This window comes from Adiantum capillus-veneris, chromosome 27, assembly GCF_014529385.1.
Source record: "Adiantum capillus-veneris isolate H3 chromosome 27, ASM1452938v2, whole genome shotgun sequence".
Classification (NCBI taxonomy): domain Eukaryota; kingdom Viridiplantae; phylum Streptophyta; class Polypodiopsida; order Polypodiales; family Pteridaceae; genus Adiantum; species Adiantum capillus-veneris.
In genome coordinates, this window is record NC_140957.1 from 22,759,013 (window position 1) to 22,776,961 (window position 17,949).

Sequence of the window (17,949 nt, forward strand, 5' to 3'; positions counted from 1 at the left end):
TCATTCTGCGAACGGATCACCAAAGTCTTAAGTACTTCATGACGCAGACCAAGCTCTCCGACAAACAAATGAGGTGGGCAAATTTCCTTTCGCAATTTCATTTTCATATTGCTCACATTGCTGGCAAGCATAATCAAGTAGCCGATGCACTCTCAAGACGACCGAGAGTGAATGCGGTTTCCATAGCAACTCACAATGATCTATCTTCAATGATAGATGAGTATGCTATTGATCCCGATTTTAGAGATGTGATTTCAGCCCTTGCATTAGGGAAGAAAGAAGAACCATTTACTTTACAAGATGGTTATCTTCTCTATGGCAATAGACTATGCGTTACTAACTCACTACGTGAGAAAGTAATGTATGAATCTCATGCTCCCCCATATGCGGGGCATAGAGGGATTCAGTCTACCCTAAAGGGAATTGAAACATATTTCTATTGGCCTACCATGAAAGTGAACATACATGAGTATGTTTCCAAATGTGTGGTATGTCAAAAGACAAAATTTGATAGAGGGAAGCAACTTGGATTGCTTCAACCCTTGCCAATCCCTAATTCACCATGGGAGAGCATATCCATGGATTTTATCTTTGGATTGCCTAAGTCTATCCATGGGAATACGGGAATATGGACGATAGTAGACAGGTTCAGTAAACAAGCTCATTTTATACCTGTCAAAAAGACTATCAAAGCCCATCAAATGGCAACCCTCTTCATTTCACAAATTTTCAAGTACCATGGCTTGCCAATGTCCATAGTGTCGGATAGAGATCCTAGAATGACCAGTAATTTCTGGAAGGGTCTCTTTGAGAATTTAGGAACAAGGCTAAACTTCTCTTCGGCCTATCATCCACAAACTGATGGCCAAAGTGAAATAGCTAACCTAACTATTCTCGATCTACTAAAAGCCTATGTAACGGAAGTAGATCAAAGATCCCAATGGGAGAAGTACTTACCCTTAGTAGAGTATGCTTACAATAACACTGTACATACTTCTACAGGAAAAGCACCTTTCGAGGTAATTGAGGGAAGATCAAAAAGTCCCTTGCTACTTAAGGTACATGGGAAGATCTTCGCTGCAGATGAGTATAGCCGAGACCTACAAGAATCTTTCCAAAAGATTAAGGATGCTATCTCTATCTCACAGCAAAGGCAAAAGGCTGCTGCTGACAAGCACAGAAGAGCCCAAGCCTTTAAAGAAAACGATTGGGTCTTGTTAAAGTTTCCCAAGGCTCGATTAAGGCACACGACGGGCAAGAATCCTACGGGCCACCAAAAGTACTATGCTAAACTAGCAAAAAGGTACTATGGTCCCTTCCAGATTCTTAGGCCAATCAATGAGATGGCCTATCAACTTAAGTTGCCCAATCATTGGCTCATACACAATGCTTTTCATGTGAGCCTCTTAAAGCCTTACAAAGGAGAGCCACCTCAAGAACCAACTATTGAAGACCCACCGGAGATCGAGGACCACGAGGAGGTGCTGCAGCCCGAGTCCATTCTCCGACATGAAGACAAGGTATTAAGAGGCGGTAAGACTATCCGAACGATATCTTATTAAGTTTAAGAATTATCCTTTTGAAGATGCTAGATGGATGCAAGGCATACAATTAAAGGATAACCTAAACCTTGTCAATGCTTACAATGCTTCCCAAGAGTAAGCAAATGTACAAAATGTTAAAAATGAACAAAATTTTTGTCTTATAAGACTCTCTTTTTCTTTATTTGTGCACAAAAATGAAGTAGTATGCATGCTTAGATCAAGTTTGCGGAGACGACGTCTCCCAAACACCAAGTAGAGCTTGTCACTCTACTATGGAAGACTGATAGGACTAATGTGCAGACATGCTTGCGGCAGCCTCAGGCTCTCAAGCGCCAAATGGACTAGTCATCCATTATGGAATGATGTCGTAGGGTAACATAGGGATCCTCTACCCGCTAAGAAAAGGACTCATGCATATGCTTTATCTTCTCTACACCATAGTCGAGGACGACTATGATTTCAAGAGAGAGGTAATGTCATAATAATCAATATCTAATTCTCCTAAATGATTTTCTCATATTAAACTGATCATTTAATGTGAGCGAAGTGCCAAGGAGAAAAAAGCTAGAATATTGGTTAAGTTAGCAGACCGGCCACGGTTAGGGATCCAAAGGAGGGAAAATAGGGATCCAAAGGGGGGGCCATCTGCAAAAGAGCCATTGTGAAATAACGGGCTAAAAAAGACCCTAAGGTTCAGCCCATTAAGACTTCCAAAATGCTAAGGTTCCAAAATTCAAAGGTTGTGTCCAAAGGTCAACCTTAGGGAAAATTGGATGCTTAGTGTGTGCCCCAAAAAGTCTTTCTACATCCCTACATGGGAGGGGGCGAGCCGCAAAGCTAGGGGAGAGAGAGAAAGCCAACACACACACACACAGGCTCCCTTTACACAAAGGAATGAGGGACACATGTCAGCTCCCTAGGCCAGATGCCCACAAGGTGTGCCCAATTCCTATTGGAAGACCCTTGAAGTGGACCATGAGAAATTAGGCTAGAGTAAATCTAGTTTAATTAATTTAAAAACATTTAATAAAAGAAAACCAATAAGAATTAAGTGTCCTAGAAGATATTGGGCAGTCTCCCAAGGGGTCCAATGAGCATTCAGGAGCCCCATGGCTTGCCTGATTCTATTGGCCAGGAGGCAAAAGGGGTCCAATGAGAGTTTAGTTTATTATTTAATTATCTAAAGCTCTCACAAAAGGGGAAAGGGGGACACATGTCAGAAGGCTATCACTTATGCTGCTTAATCCCTATTGGCTTGACCTGGGGAGGTCCAATGAGGCAAAAGCCAGACTAACTTAGCAGCTAGGGCTCGCCCAAGAGAGAGAGGAGGCTGATTTTTGCTTGGCATTGACACACACACTCTCACACTTGACCATGTGTGAAGGGGAAAATACTCTATCTCCTCCCAAGCTTTAATGGAGAGCTCATCACCTACTCCAAGCTTGTGAGATAGAAGCCTACATCAACACTCTCTTGGCATGTGGATGCAAATCCAACCAAGAGCCAAGCTTCAATGCATGCTCATCTTCTCTACCAAGCTAATTACTAAGCTAAGCTATGCTAATATGAGTGATTATGTGAGGAGATGTACTTCTTTCTCGTAAGATACTTCTTTTTCCTCTCAATCTACTCTCATACCTGCTAGCTCTCACCATCTTCGAAGGTGTGTGAGGTCTTGGGTCTGAGAACGGGGATATAATTCAAGTTGTGTTTGATTAGTGTTTTGCTTAGTGTATGAAGCTTCCATCTTCATTGCACTAGCTCGTCTTGAAGGAACACAAAGAATTGTATTGTACAATGTCTCTCTTGATGGGAGAAACCATAATACAAAGCCTTTTGGAGGGGGGACCGGCTCCATGCAAATCCGGTCCTCAACTGTTGTCAATAGCTTAATTGCTCTCTCTTTTGAAAGTATTGTCGATGCTATCTAACTAGGTGTTATGCTTTTTGTTGCTCTCTCCACCCAAGCACTCTTGTAATTCTCATTAGGAATCAACTCTAATGAAATGCTCACTATGTTCATGCTAATTTCCGCTACACATAAGATTTTAGGCCATTAAATGTTACATGTATGGTACAAAAGTCTCCTTTAATGAGAGAAGCTATAATACAAAGCCTTTATGGAGGGCGGACTGGCTCCATGTAAATCCGGTCCTCAACTGTTGTCAATTGTTCTATTTCTCTCTCTTTTCAAGTATTGTCAATGCCAAATTAGCTAGGTGTAAATTGCTATGTTGCTTTCTCAAATTAAGTACTCTCTCTATGCTCATTAGGAACTTGTTCTTAATGAAATGCTCACTATGTTATCAATTTCCGTTACACACAAGTTACTAGTGCATTAAATGTTACATTCTTAGCCATAATAGCCCACACCTGGTCCCGTTTTGCAAGCATAGCCACAAGCTTGGCGCATAGGGCTTCTGCATGAATGTTAGGATTCAGAATCCCAAGACCGCCTTGCTCCATTGGTTTGGCAACGGTCTCCCATTTAGCCCACTGTCAGGGCGTTGAGCCCTTATTGTTGTTCTTCCATAGGAATCTCTTAATTGGTTTCAAGAACTCTTTCCAGTTGCACTTGGCCAACTTAAGCAATGGCTCATTGAAGGCTAAATAAGAGAGCAAGAAGGAATTTAAAACCTTGATTTTACTCAAAAAGGGAAGAAGAACATACTCCCACATTCGCATCTTGCTCTTCACCTTGTCCATCACCCAGAGGAATCTTTGCTTGTGGGTAACATCCACCCCCAAAGGGGCTCCCACCCCCCCGAAAAAAGGCTCCCAACATTCGTCTCCTCAATCATGCATCCTTTTGTCACAATGAAACCACAAATCCTTGTGTCATTTTCATTGTGAGCCCTCATTGACAATAACACATTTTGGTTCTGAAGATCTTGCTCCGAAGCTTTCTTTTTCACCCTTGGTTTCTCAAAATGGCCAAGGACCATGCATACAATTTGCTCTCCAATCTCAGACTGGGTCGTTTTGCAAGAATTCATTAATTACTCATTGCGATGCCAAGAGAATCTTGCAATCCTAAATGAAAATTGAATTGGCCTGCTGCCATCAACCCCCCCCTCGCGCTTGTAGCCATCCCCATCCCCATCGCCATTTGCCTTCGTTCGGCCCGACAGACACCCCTCAGACAAAATGCTCCCCCTCCGAAGCCTACACTGCATCTCTGTGTTTGTCCATCGCTGCCTCGTGCTCTCTCTCTCTCTCTCTCTCTCTCTCTCTCTCTCTCACACAACACACACACACACACACACACACACACACACAGAATTTCTACGCGTCGTGCCCTCCCCCCCGATGCCCTGTTGTTGCGCATCTTCTTCTGCCTCACGATGTCTTGCTCACCATACAGATAACAATCTCCCAAAATCACCTCCTATCCTTACGAACGTTATCCACTAGCTTCTACCTCCTCCCCTCATCTCCTTGCTTAATCAGCGTGCCACAAACACCGAGCTGCAAAAGAAAAAGATATCTTCTTGCTCACTCCATCCGTCAGTAAGGCCGTCGCCTCATCTGTCGTTTTTTCACTCTCTCCAGGCGTCACCACCTTCGCCTTCCACACGAAAATTCCAAAAATTACGAAGAGGAAATTGTATAAAGTTAGGTTTATTTTTTCGGTTTTCATAGTATTTTTTTCTATTTGATTTGACATGGAGTCTCTCCTTTTTCGCTTGGCCTCAACCGGCGTCCACGTGCCACCCTCCCTTGGACTTACTTTACCTTCCATCCAAACCTTTGCAAAAGCATCTTCACACATTCTAATTAATTCAGCTGCTTCGAAAAATTAGGGAGACATACTCATTCTCACTAAATAGAGACTTCTATACTACTTGGGTGGGTGGAGGTAAATAGGGAATTCATTATCACTAAATAGAGATGTCTATCCTTATGGCATTTTCACAATGAGGCCTCGTTGACAATAACACCTTTTGCTCTTGATGACCTTGCTGTGGAGCTTTCTTTTTTACCCCCGGTTTCTCAAAATGGCAAAATAGGAACTTCATTGTTTTTTAATCTCATTGTCGCTAAATAGGGATTTTTATCTTATTTGGGAGGGTGGAGGTATAAGAATCTTTGGGGTTTGTTTGTTGATGTGGAGGCAAGGGGTTAAGATTTTTCCATGTGAAACCCTTCTTAGATACCAAAAGTGAATGCTGTAAGCTCTTTTTGCTTAGTAAAGGAAACCTTAGTGTTGTGTTGCATTAGAGAGACTTTCATTGTTTTAAGTGCACATGGAGAGTTACTTTAAATGTTTATTTCACTTTCATTTCATATCCTGACTTCACTTGCATAATTCTAGTAATTTCCATGGATACACACACACATATATTAATGAGTTTTTTAAATTTCAAATTTCATTTCACAGCCTCACATGGCTTAACTTTTTTTAGATTCTATAACTTAATTCTTGTCAAGTAGTATGTCTCCATAATTTTGCATTCATTAGTTTTGGTAGAATGTATGGAGATTCTTGCATCCCTTGGAGAAGAAAAAGGAAAGACAATGCACGTGTGGGGAGGGAGAGAGAAAGAGAAATATTCAGATTTTTTTTTTTTAGCGATGACATTTGCAGCATCGTGTTGCTTGCAGTGCAGTGTCCATACCGCTCTTGCCAATGTTGATCTTCTCTTTCACTGGCCTTTTTGGCGCCTTCTACAGCTGCAGCTAGCACCACTGCATTCCATGGCCTGGGATCTCTTGTGGAAAGCCCACTGGCAGGTCGGGTGAAGCCTAGCGAACGTAGGTGCAAGTGGCGACCAGGCGCACCAACCTGGAATGAACGGAGGTGCAGGGATGAACGGAGCAAGAAACACAGCTCGAGGGCATGGAAAGAGAGAGAATGAGATGGTATGCACTGCAAAGGACGACAAGCAGGGTTGGTTTGTGTGCGTTTGTCTAGGGCAACGTTGGCAAGGTGAGAGAGAGAGAGAGAGAGAGAGAGAGGATCTCCCCTACGCAAACCAAGGGCAGACCCAAGTTGGTCATCGAGGAGTAGAGAACCCCGGGGCGCGGCTTTATTCTGTAGAGGAGGACGACAACAAGAGGCGAGGAATTGATTGGAGCAGATGAGCAGAGGTTGGCAATCGAGAGAGCTATAAGCGTGTGAAGCTGAAGAAGGTAGATAACGATGGCTAGTGGTGGCAGAGGACAAGTCGTGGGAACAACTGCTTGGGTAATGCGAAGCTCAAAAAAGTTTAAGGCAAATAGAATCTTCATGTCAAATTAATGAATAAAGTTCAAAACGACCCACCCAGTATGTCAATATTCTTGTCAATATTCAAGAAAGTCTCTTTTTATTAAGTGGTCGTCGATTGAGTTTCCTTCTCACAAAGAAGCGAACCGAAAATATTAGCATAAATTTAAAATTTGCAAGATCTTTGAACTATTTTCTCACATATTTTATCAAAATTTTTTCCCTTTACCATAATTTGCAACCAGGTAGTCTCCGTTTTCAACCGGCTCAAGGCTAAGCTGAGGCGATCCTTTCTTGAACACTGATTCTATTGAAACTCAACCTAATGATTTTATCACGGTCTAATTATTTTCATTGTGATTCTTTCACTTGTTTTATTGTAACTCACTCTTCCATAAAGAATCTATATCTATATCTATACTATATATAATGCAGCTTAAAATTTTCAAGTAAAGAGAGGCTATCCACATGTCACGCAGTGGCTCACTTTAAGTCTTACAAAACATATGCTGTAAAATGCAAAAGTAAAGGGTAAGATTGAAAATGCAAAAGTGAAGGGTAATATTGTAAGAAATGACAAGCTTTAGCTTTTCAGACCGTAAAGTCAAATGACTTTGTACTCTATATAAAAGAAATGTTCGAGTTTAAATGCATATAGAAAAAAAGAATACTTTTAGTAAAGATTTTGTTATTTAATAAAAAATTAAATTTGAAAAATATATTTGGCTTTATTTTTTCAAGCGTTTTTTTTCAAGATTAATCACTTTACAAAGTTTAACCTGTCTTAATCCAGGTGCTAATCAAGACGATCAATAGGAACTGCCTTGGATTGTCTTTTGCCTTCAACTTCCAAAGCCTTGGGTGGTCCAATCCAATTTATGGTTACCGTATTAATTCCGGGTTAACGGCTTGGAGATTATGGCTTGGCGAGCTTAGGATTATGGCTTAGGTTCAAGATTTGGCTCGGCTAACGGGTGATTAATGAAATCAAGCTTATGCTTGGTTAATGAGAGCTTAGACTTGGCTTATGAGATTAGGCTTAGGATTAGGAGTTTGAGATTAGATTGAAAGCTTGGCTTATGAGAGATTAGGCTCGGCTTATCAAGCTTATGAAATCGAACTTAGGACTGGTTTGGCTTAAGATTGAGGCTTTGGTTGAGTAAGGCACTTAGGATTAGGCTTCGACTAGCATAGGGAAACTTAAATGAAAATGAGCTTGGGCTTTGGCTTAGCTTCTCTCCGGAGAGAGAGCGCTTCAAATGAAGAACGTGACGGAAAAAAGAGCACACGAGACTCCTCTCAAGAGAGCCCCCATTCTCCTTTTATTTGTTGCATGGCTTTTCCCCTTTCTAAAAAAGGGCCTACCCATTAGCGATGTTGCTAATGGGTACCCACTCGATGACGTGGTAGGCGAGTAGTGAAATTGAAAATGGCATGATATTAAGATGAGACACATTTTTTCCAAACACTGAATTGAAGACCTGCCTTGCACGACCATTGCCATGAGCACTATAACATGAGGCAATGCCACCAGTCCCCTTGCAGAACCCCTTTTTTCTTGCCTATGTCAAAAGTACGAGATGTGAAAACTTGGGAAAACTAAAAAGCCTGGATGGTCACGTTGGAGCTCTCAACATTGTAGCATCCACTGACTGGCCGAAAAAAGACGAAGAAAGTGTGAAGACGGATGTGGGACTCTCTCTCTCTCTCTCTCTCTCTCTCTCTCTCTCTCTCTCTCTCTCTCTCTCGTGGTGTGGAGGGCTGCAGCTAGGAAAAAATGGAGCTTGTCGCGATCAAGGGTGGTGGACAGGCAGTGGTAGAGGAGTAGGTGGCTCAGCCAGTGCTTGTGGCGAGTGGGACATGTATTGGATCCAGATTCTAGACGTCCTAGACAACAAAGGATTGAGGTTGTATAAGGGTATGAGGCTTGTGGCGGATCAGTTGTTGGCAGCCAGGGGTGTTGATAGAGGAGACTACATGAGGCCTATTGCGGCAACATTTGAGAAGTTGTACATGAAGTAAGTGGTGGGTTCTATTCATGATTGAGTTTTGGGGGCGGGGGGGGGGGGGGGGCAATTCTCTGTCAAGCGCCAAGGCCACTCCATGGCTCTCTCTCTCTCTCTCTCTCTCTCTCTCTCTCTCTCTCTCTCACACCACACACACACACACACACACACACACACACACACACACACACACACACACCACACACACACACACACACACACACACACACACACACACATGCGCGTGCGCATGTTTGAGACATACCAACTTATCGACGCGTTGTTGTGCCGCTTTGCTTCCATGACAAGAAAATGAGCAAAGGAATGCCAATCAGGTTTATTTGAATCTTACAGGATTATTCAGCAGTTATAAAGGGCTTGCTAACAAGCCATTTTAAGATAAAAGTATGCTAGATGCGGCTCTAAGGGCCAAAAGATGTCTTGGTAATGCTCAACAGTGAGTATGCTTGAAGTGGCCATAGCTGGGATTTTATTGATCAAAGTTGAAGTACTTGAAGGGCTCTACATGCCTGTCTTTGCGGCTCGCCAATCGGAGCTATAAATAAGAAGTTATGACAGTTTTAAGTTGAGTCAATAGCAGATCCGTACCAAATTGAGCACCTTCTGATAAAAGCTCAAAGATGAAAGGAATGCATGGGTCCGAAGTGCTCACTTCCAGGAGCATGTCGGTCTTTCAAGTTTGTCAATCAGGGTTTCGGTTGGCAAGATATGGCCGGTTTAAGTATCACCGGGGGCCGGTTCCGAGCCGCCATGGTCACCTTCATCAATCAAATTCATTTGGCTTAATGCAGTGCGGTGCCCGATATGTATGCCAAATGTGGGTCAATGCGGAAGCATTTTTTATGATATATCTAATGCCTAGCCTTGACGGACACAAATACTTGCATCTTGAAAGCTATGATGCCATTCAAAGCACCAGAACGGGCAACAAAGTGATATTGCTAGTCGGAAATGCTGGAAATTCAAGTCATTAGCGGCTTTGATTGGCCGCCATGTCATCCCTTACAATGGTCGTGGCCGCCCACTGTAGAAGCTTGGCGGTGCCTTGGCCTAAATGTATATCAAATGCGGTGCCCTTAAGCAAACTATGGCCGCCAATGGGAAAGCTTGGCCGATATGTATGCCAAAAATAGTGCTCTTATAAGGTATAGCCTTAATCAAAATGCCGCCCAAGACCTAATTGGCCGCCCAACCAAGGGAACCCAAAGGCCGCCCATCCAATTAATAAGAGGCTTTGTGTGTGAAAGGGAAAAACCTATGGCGGGCAGAGCTGAAACGGCAGCGCATGAGGAAGAGATGCGCCCGCGCTGGCTAGCATGGCGCTCTAATGAAGGCGGCGAAGAGATGAAAGTTGCAGAGCAGACCATTGAGAAGCTTTTCGGCGTTGGTTCGGGCGCATTTCGTAGTAGTAGGGCTTGACAAAAGCTCGAACTACCCTACTATTATGTGTAAACAACTCGCTTGGAAAGTTGCACGGGAACGAGTAGCAGGAAAATAATTCTATCATACCAACAAATCACCACAAGATATCTCCAACAAGATCTCTAAACATCTAGGACAGCTAGGCTACACTATCAGTAACACCAAGTTACCAATACTATTTCCTACTTATAAAATCCACAAACATAAATTCAGATGGATATCTGATGCCTCTAATTGTATCTTCACAGATATCACCAAAGATATTACTCTTTGCCTTGATCTTATTCTCACAGAATTTGAAATCATCTGTGCAGAAAAACAAAAAATTTGTAAAGATTTCCTTAATATCCAATGCAATCCCTTCTGGCTTACAAAAAATGCCATAGAAGTTACACTCAACCTTCCTCAACATATTTTCCACATCTTTAGAACTGATATCACACAATGCTACGAAAACATCCCACTTAATGGAGATCTTGGCCTTAAGACAGTACTAGCCAAGGTCATTAACTTAGCATTTACCAATGCCAAAAAAAGAAAGCATCTCTTTATCTCTCTTGCCAAGAAACCGAGATGGATTCTAGCATCTCAATCCATTAACCCTTTACACTTTGATGAAGCAAAACTTTGCTCCTACATTTTCTTGTTGTTAAACAACTGTACTATTATAGCAGGTGATGGATGCTATAATCAGTGTCTTGGAATCCCGATGGGTTTCTCTTGCGCACCACTTATGTGTAACATCTACTTAGCTTTCTTTGAGTACAAATGGTGTCTTAAAAACATGGAAACTAACCATAAAAATCTCCCACTATTCAAACACACCTTCAGGTATATGGATGACATACTTAGTATCAACAACAGATTGTTCTCATCAGAGATTGATCAAATATACCCCCAGTGCCTAAAAATTAAGCCTACTTCTATCCCGAAGGATTCGACTCTTGGGAGTTTCTGCAAATCAGCCCACTTTCTTAACCTTTCAATATCCCTTCACTCCCCATCTACAGGTGGATATGACTTGAGATTTATCTGGAAAAAGGATCTTCTTAAATTACCACACATAGAATTCATCAAAAGAAATAGCAATAGGCCCTACAAATCCTCTATCTGCTCTTGTATTGGCCTTCTGTACTTAATCTGCTACTCTTCTTCTTCACCTTCCCTAGCTTGGGAAGAAATTTCAGTACTCATTAAAAAATACTGCCTTAATGGATTTAATCGCAATCAGATCCGTAATACCATCACTCAAGCTCTCATTAGGCACAATTGGCCTGGACTGTTATTCCAAAAAGAGAGTCTTATCCCTCTCATAAGGTAGTAGGCCCATACACAATGGGCCTACTACTGACCCATTGTGTGTGGTGCCTGGGTTAGGGCAGGTACACACACACACACACACACACACACACACACACACACACACACACTATGGTTAACACTATGGAGTTATATATATTTTTCCTCCTCATATGGGTTTTTTCCATAAAAAAGAAAACAACCCCCCCCCCTATTGGCAAAATAGGGCCCTCATTGCTACACTGTGCCACCGTCTTTGGTATGGGACAAAATAATAAGGACTCTTGAAAAATCCTCAAACTATCATTACAATGGGAAGGCGGCTCCTTCCACCCTCAGACCGTGTACTGGCGCTCTCTCCCCAGGTAGTAATGGCTTCTGACGCTTGAGGGGCTCTCACAGCAAGGGGCGGCTCTGCTCTTTCACTTCAGACGCTCAGGAAGCGTGCAAACCAACCTATAAATTCTAAGGTGAGGGCACTCCTTAGCCCTCACTTAGCTTGAGATTCAGTGTTTTGTTGTGGTTAATCTTGCTCTGTGTCATTACTACTTGAAAGCTATGGAGCTTGCAGCTCAAACTCCTCAGTTAGTATGGTTTACCTTAACCCTCCTTTTTACCTTTGTTATGACTTACTATCAGAGACCGACTGTTTTTTTGGGATTTGACTGGCGCCTCTTGAGCCAGGCAATGAAAGGAAATAGAGGTAATACCATGGCATTAATGAGGTGTTCTGCTACTTTATGTAACTAGGAACTGTTGAACTCATTAAACTACATATAAACATAGGAAAGGATGTTTTTTCCATGTGCAGGAGAATACCATAAACAGGTTCCTTCCGCACTGTGGGTTTTGTTTTTTTTACATAAACTGTCGTAACGCATTCTCTAACTGAAAGGACACCTAATGAGACTTAGGTGAAGGTTTGGGGGATTTGTTGTCGACTGTGTACAGATGCTATTTTTTCTGTTGATAATCGTTTACAAAGCTTGATATGGTTAAACTGAGGGATATTGTACCCCCGCCTTGGATTAAAACATCTCCTGACCTCAGGACTGAATAGATAGCCTAATGCATTATAAATGAAGGATTTGTCGATTCTGGTAATTCGTTGCAGGTTTATGAGCCTAACTGGTTATTTTTATTATGCCTTGACATCATGGCAGACCTTGGGTCTCTTATGCATAAAGAAAACGTAGTACAGTGGTTGTTTTTGCAATAAGGGTAGCCTGAGGAAGTTATAAAGGGCTTCATCTCCACATAAAGCCTCTTAAGCATATATGGAAATATGTGTATGTATATGGTTGTGAACATGATGGTTGGCTTGATGGCCGTTCCTAAACACATGCTACAGTTGGATGTTTTTTTTTTTTTTTTTTTGGGACTGATACGATGTCTAGACTGTGTAAATGGTGGCAACATAAAGGTTAGGACCAATGGACCACTTGACTCTGACTCTGGCGGAAATAAAAAATTCCTTATGACTGGTTTTTTTCTTTCACTGTTATAACTGGTTGGTATTTTTCTTTTTAAGGAGGTAGAGGCACCTAATTGATTAGGCAGCGTTTGAATGGTTGGTTTTTTTTTGTGATTAAACTGATTATCATTGAGGATTATCATAAAATGGGGAGCTCATAGCAGGCCGGACATTAACAGTCCGTGATAGCCTGACATTTTGTGAAGGTAAGTATACAACAACTCACACGTTTCTTTTGACTTTGTAAAAAAGATATGGTTGAAAAAAGCCGGACAGTACTATTCTTGAAAATTGATAATGATTGATGGAAATAAAGGTAAGTATATGGCCGTTTTTTGGCTTGGGTATAGATCCTAAACTTTTGCAGAGGTATGGCCTTACTACTCTTGACTGGTTACATGGTTGTCGTATTGGTTTTTTACATAAAGGCTGTCACCACCCTCATCTGTGATTTTGTTGGATGACAAAAAGAAGACGGATTTCACATCTCTCTGTCTAAAAAATACCCTTTTATACCATGGGTGCTACTGATCTTGAAGGTAAGTATATGGCTGCTTTTATACATAACTACTAAGCTATGGCTCGTAGTATTACTACTGATGGACTTCACCATAGACTATAAAGTGATATAAAAGACTGTTAAAACATACCAAAACTAATGAATAAACTTGCTTGTCTAAAGTGATTAAATTCTGTAAGATGGATGATAACAACTTATATGGTCCATTGATACCTGTAAAACACATCCAAGGCTAACTGAATTGTCGTCTTGTTTGGATGGATGCAAGTAAGGACTCTATCTTATCTTGGAGGGTTTCTTTTGTTTGGCAAGCAACATTACTGTTATGAAATATCCACTGAAGAACGGGGAAGTTTTTTTACTACCAACCCCACTGAAAGAGGATCTCTTTCTTACAATCATTGTACTTAGATAATTCTGATACTGAGTTATTTTTGTACAAATCAGTGCATTGATCCTTGGCCAGTTGTCTTTTGAATGTAAAAGTTCAATTATGTCTTATTAAGTAAGATTTAAAACAGCTACACACACACACACACACACACACACACACACACACACACACACACACACACACACACACACACACACACTTTGTTACTTGCTTTTTTACAGCTTTCATCTTAAATAAAACTCTAAAAAAACCACTAAAGTTATGTCACTTTGGTTAAAAGGCTTCAAATTTACACTGAGTGTAAAATATACCATGGGGGAGAGCCCTTATAGGCTATTGATTACCACTTAAGTTATAACTGGCAAGTAAAAGAACGTGGGTATATTTACTCTACACCTACCAACTCTACCGTGAGGTGCTGTGGTAAAAATACTTGGCAATGGTGAGCTGGCGGACGAGTATTGAGGCGGACGCGTGGTGTCGATTCCCTAGATGGTGCATACTACACTCAAAGATCTAAGAAGTGATCTGCGCATGCCAGAATGATGATGTTCCCCCTCTATTTAAGAAGGGCATTCACAGCTTGATCAATTTCTTTTTTTGCTTTGACAATCAGACAGGCCAAGATACCACAAAAGATCTCTACCACTTGGCTTGATAGGAGATTGTTACTTATAGAATTAAGAAGGATTGGATCCCACTTTAAAACTTATCAGTTTTGAATATATTCAACAACAGGCTTGTTTATAATAGTTTAGGCTTCTTTACAGACATAGCCCCATTAATTTGGCAAATAAAAAACTCAAGAAGTTGGTGTTGGGGAACATACCACTTGGAGTAGAAAGGTGTTTGGCCCTCTAAAGATAAGATTAAAATATTAAATAAAACTTTGGGTTAATAAATCCTTGGTTAAAAAAAACATGAATTACTTTAGACTAAGCTTGAAAGTTTTAAAGAAAAGTTAAAAGATGGACATGGATAACAACTGGTATAGTTCGTTGATACCTGTAAAACAAATCCAAAGCTAACATATCTGTTGTCTTGTTTGGATGGATGCAGGTAATGACTCTATCTTATCCTGGAGTTTTGTTTTGGCTTAAAAGCTACTGTCCACACATGGTTGCACATACAATTACTGCAGAGGAAGTACTTTTGATAACTATATACTAGAATGAGGCTTCATTCTTATAAGTATTGTACAAAAATGATCTAAGAGTGAGTTATTTTTGCACTTATCATTTTCCTTGCTCTAGAGCCAGCTATCTTTTGAATATGAAAGTTCAATTGTGTGTTATTATTTATGTTAAAACAGCTACACATACACACACACACAGATAGACACAGGGGGGGGGGGGGGGGGGGGGGGGGGGGGGGGGGGGGGGGGGGGGGGGGGGGGGGGGGGGGGGGGGGGGGGGGGGGGGGGGGGGGGGGGGGCGAGAGGGGGGAGGAAAAAACTTTCCATGATTAGGAGGAGTATGTTGGATCTTGGAATGACCAACTAGAAGGATATTTTTCCTTGGTCAATCCACAAGAATGTGGAGAGTAACTACACTTCATTAGCTGCGATCTTACATTCGAAAAGGTAGACATAGTGTTGATCCAAAAGATACATTTGTCCTTGGTTGATGTGAATGTGGAGGGCACTTAGACCTTGTGTGTTGTCATACATTGTCATCTAGAAAGGAGTTATAGTGGTGGTTGATGCACAAGTGTATTAAAGAGCTAAAAAAGCTAACATGAAAATCATAGGCATTTGTCCACATTTTCCCTCCCTATGAAGGGAAGGAGAACAATGGTTGTTTCAATTGACACACATGTAACCGCGGCAACGTGCGTGGGTCACATACTAGTTGTTCTAAAGAGGCTAGTAAAGTATCCTAGTACATAGAGACATAGAGGGGATAATTATGAGTTACCCTCTCCTCTCTCCTCTAGCTGTACATAAAATAAAGCGATGGAGTTAGAGCTTAGAGTCACTCTTGCTTACCGTACTTGAACTAACATGTGTGGTAGTGAAGAGTCTCACTCAATGTGTCGATTAGTCTTTTCCTACATTTCTTGCCTTACATGTGGGGGCACCTCAAGACTATGATTCATGATTCAATAAATCATAACTCAACCTCTTTTTGGCTCCAAAAGAAAGGCGTACGTGGAAAGAGCAATAGAAAGTCTTTTGTGTGTTTTGGTTCCTGAACTCACCTCACAACATGCTTAATCTTCCTTTAAGAAAAAAAAAGGCCAAAACTCACAATTGTGAGAGTACTACCACGATCAAAAAAAGATATTCATCATTTATCTATAGTATATATTTATATCTATCTATACTTCTATATCTATCCTTGTATACTATATATAATGGAACTTAAAATTTTCAAGAAAGGAGAGGGCCTCCACGTGTCACTTAGTTATTTCACTTCAAAGAAAAACTTGCAAAAAAGACGTGAAGGGTTAGATTTAAAATGCAAAAGTAAAGGGTAATATTATAAGCATTGACAGGCTTTTCAGAATGTAAAGTCAATAGACTTTCTACTTTGCGTAGAATAAATATTTTGGTTTAAATGTACATAACATCGGATGGTACATATACATATATACATTTGTGTTTTTCTTTTGCTTATTCCCATTAGAGTTTTCTTCTCTTTAGAGTGTCTTTGCACTATTTAAACTAGTGTGTGACCAGCGTGTTGTTGCGTTCAAGAAAGCATGGCCATACACATCCATACATTTGTGTTTTTCTTTTGCTTATTCCCTTTAGAGTTTTCTTCTCTTTAGAGTGTCCTTGCACTATTTGAACTAGTGTATGACCCATGCATTGCTACGATCAAGAAAGCATGGCCATTGGATCACACATATTTGTAGGTGTGTGTGTGTGTGCACAAGCGATAAAAGAAAGCTATAGTAGCCTTTGACTGCGGAGGATTGGTTATCACCGTTCCCTTTTAAATACCAGGTCTTTAAATCATGACTTGTCAAATAGAGCTTTGAGCTCTCTTGATGTGTTTCTATTACATTAAAACTTCTTTCTCTCTCTCTCTCTCTCTCTCTCTCTCTCTCTCTCTCTCTCTCTCTCTCTCTAACTTCAAGTCTTGGCCAAATAGGTCTTTGAAGTTTTTTGGATTTTTTTTTTCATGGGTTGGAACTCTCTTCTCTCTCTCTCTCTCTCTCCTCTCTCTCTCTCTCTCTCACACACACACACACACACACACACACACACACACACACACACACACACACACACACAGAGAGGAGTTCAAGCCATCGGTTACCCTTTCTATCTTGCTCTATCAATCTTTATCTCCCTATGAACAAATGTAGGCTCGTAGGGAGATGCAATTATTTGTGTGTGTGTGTGTTGCGCATGAACGCACAAGTGAGGAGGGTGGGTTGTAGTCCATATAATCACTCCACAAAGATGAAAATTATCTCTCTCTCTCTCTCTCTCTCTCTCTCTCTCTCTCTCTCTCTCTTTGTCCATCATGACTCATCGAGTAGATCTTTTATATCTATTTGGATTATTCTTATGACAATTAAAATTCTCATTTTCTCCCTCCTTTCCTCTCCCTTGTTTCTATCTCTCTATCTTTGTTTCACTCTCTCTCTCTCTCTCTCTCTCTCTCTCTCTCTCTCTCTCTCTCACACACACACACACACACACACACACACACATACATAAACACAAAGTTTTGAGTTCTAGGCTTGTTGGCTAGGTGTTTGGGATCTCTCTCAGTGAGTAAAAAGAGGGAAACTATAATAATCTTTGAGTGTGCTAGATTGGTTATCACATGTGATTCTCTCTTAAATACCAGGTCAATATTTCAAGACTTGTCAAATAGAGATTTGAGGTCTCTTGATACGTTCCTTGACATTAAAACTTCTTTGTGTGTGTGTGTGTGTGTGTGTGTGTGTGTGTGTGTGTGCGTGATTGGATCTTTGAAGTCTGTTGGCATTCTTTTTTAGGTGCGTTGGAATTCTCTCTCTCTCTCTCTCTCTCTCTCTCTCTCTCTCTCTCTCTCTCTTGCATGCTGCATTGAAGCGTTGAGCGCTCAGATTTCTTGAAGCT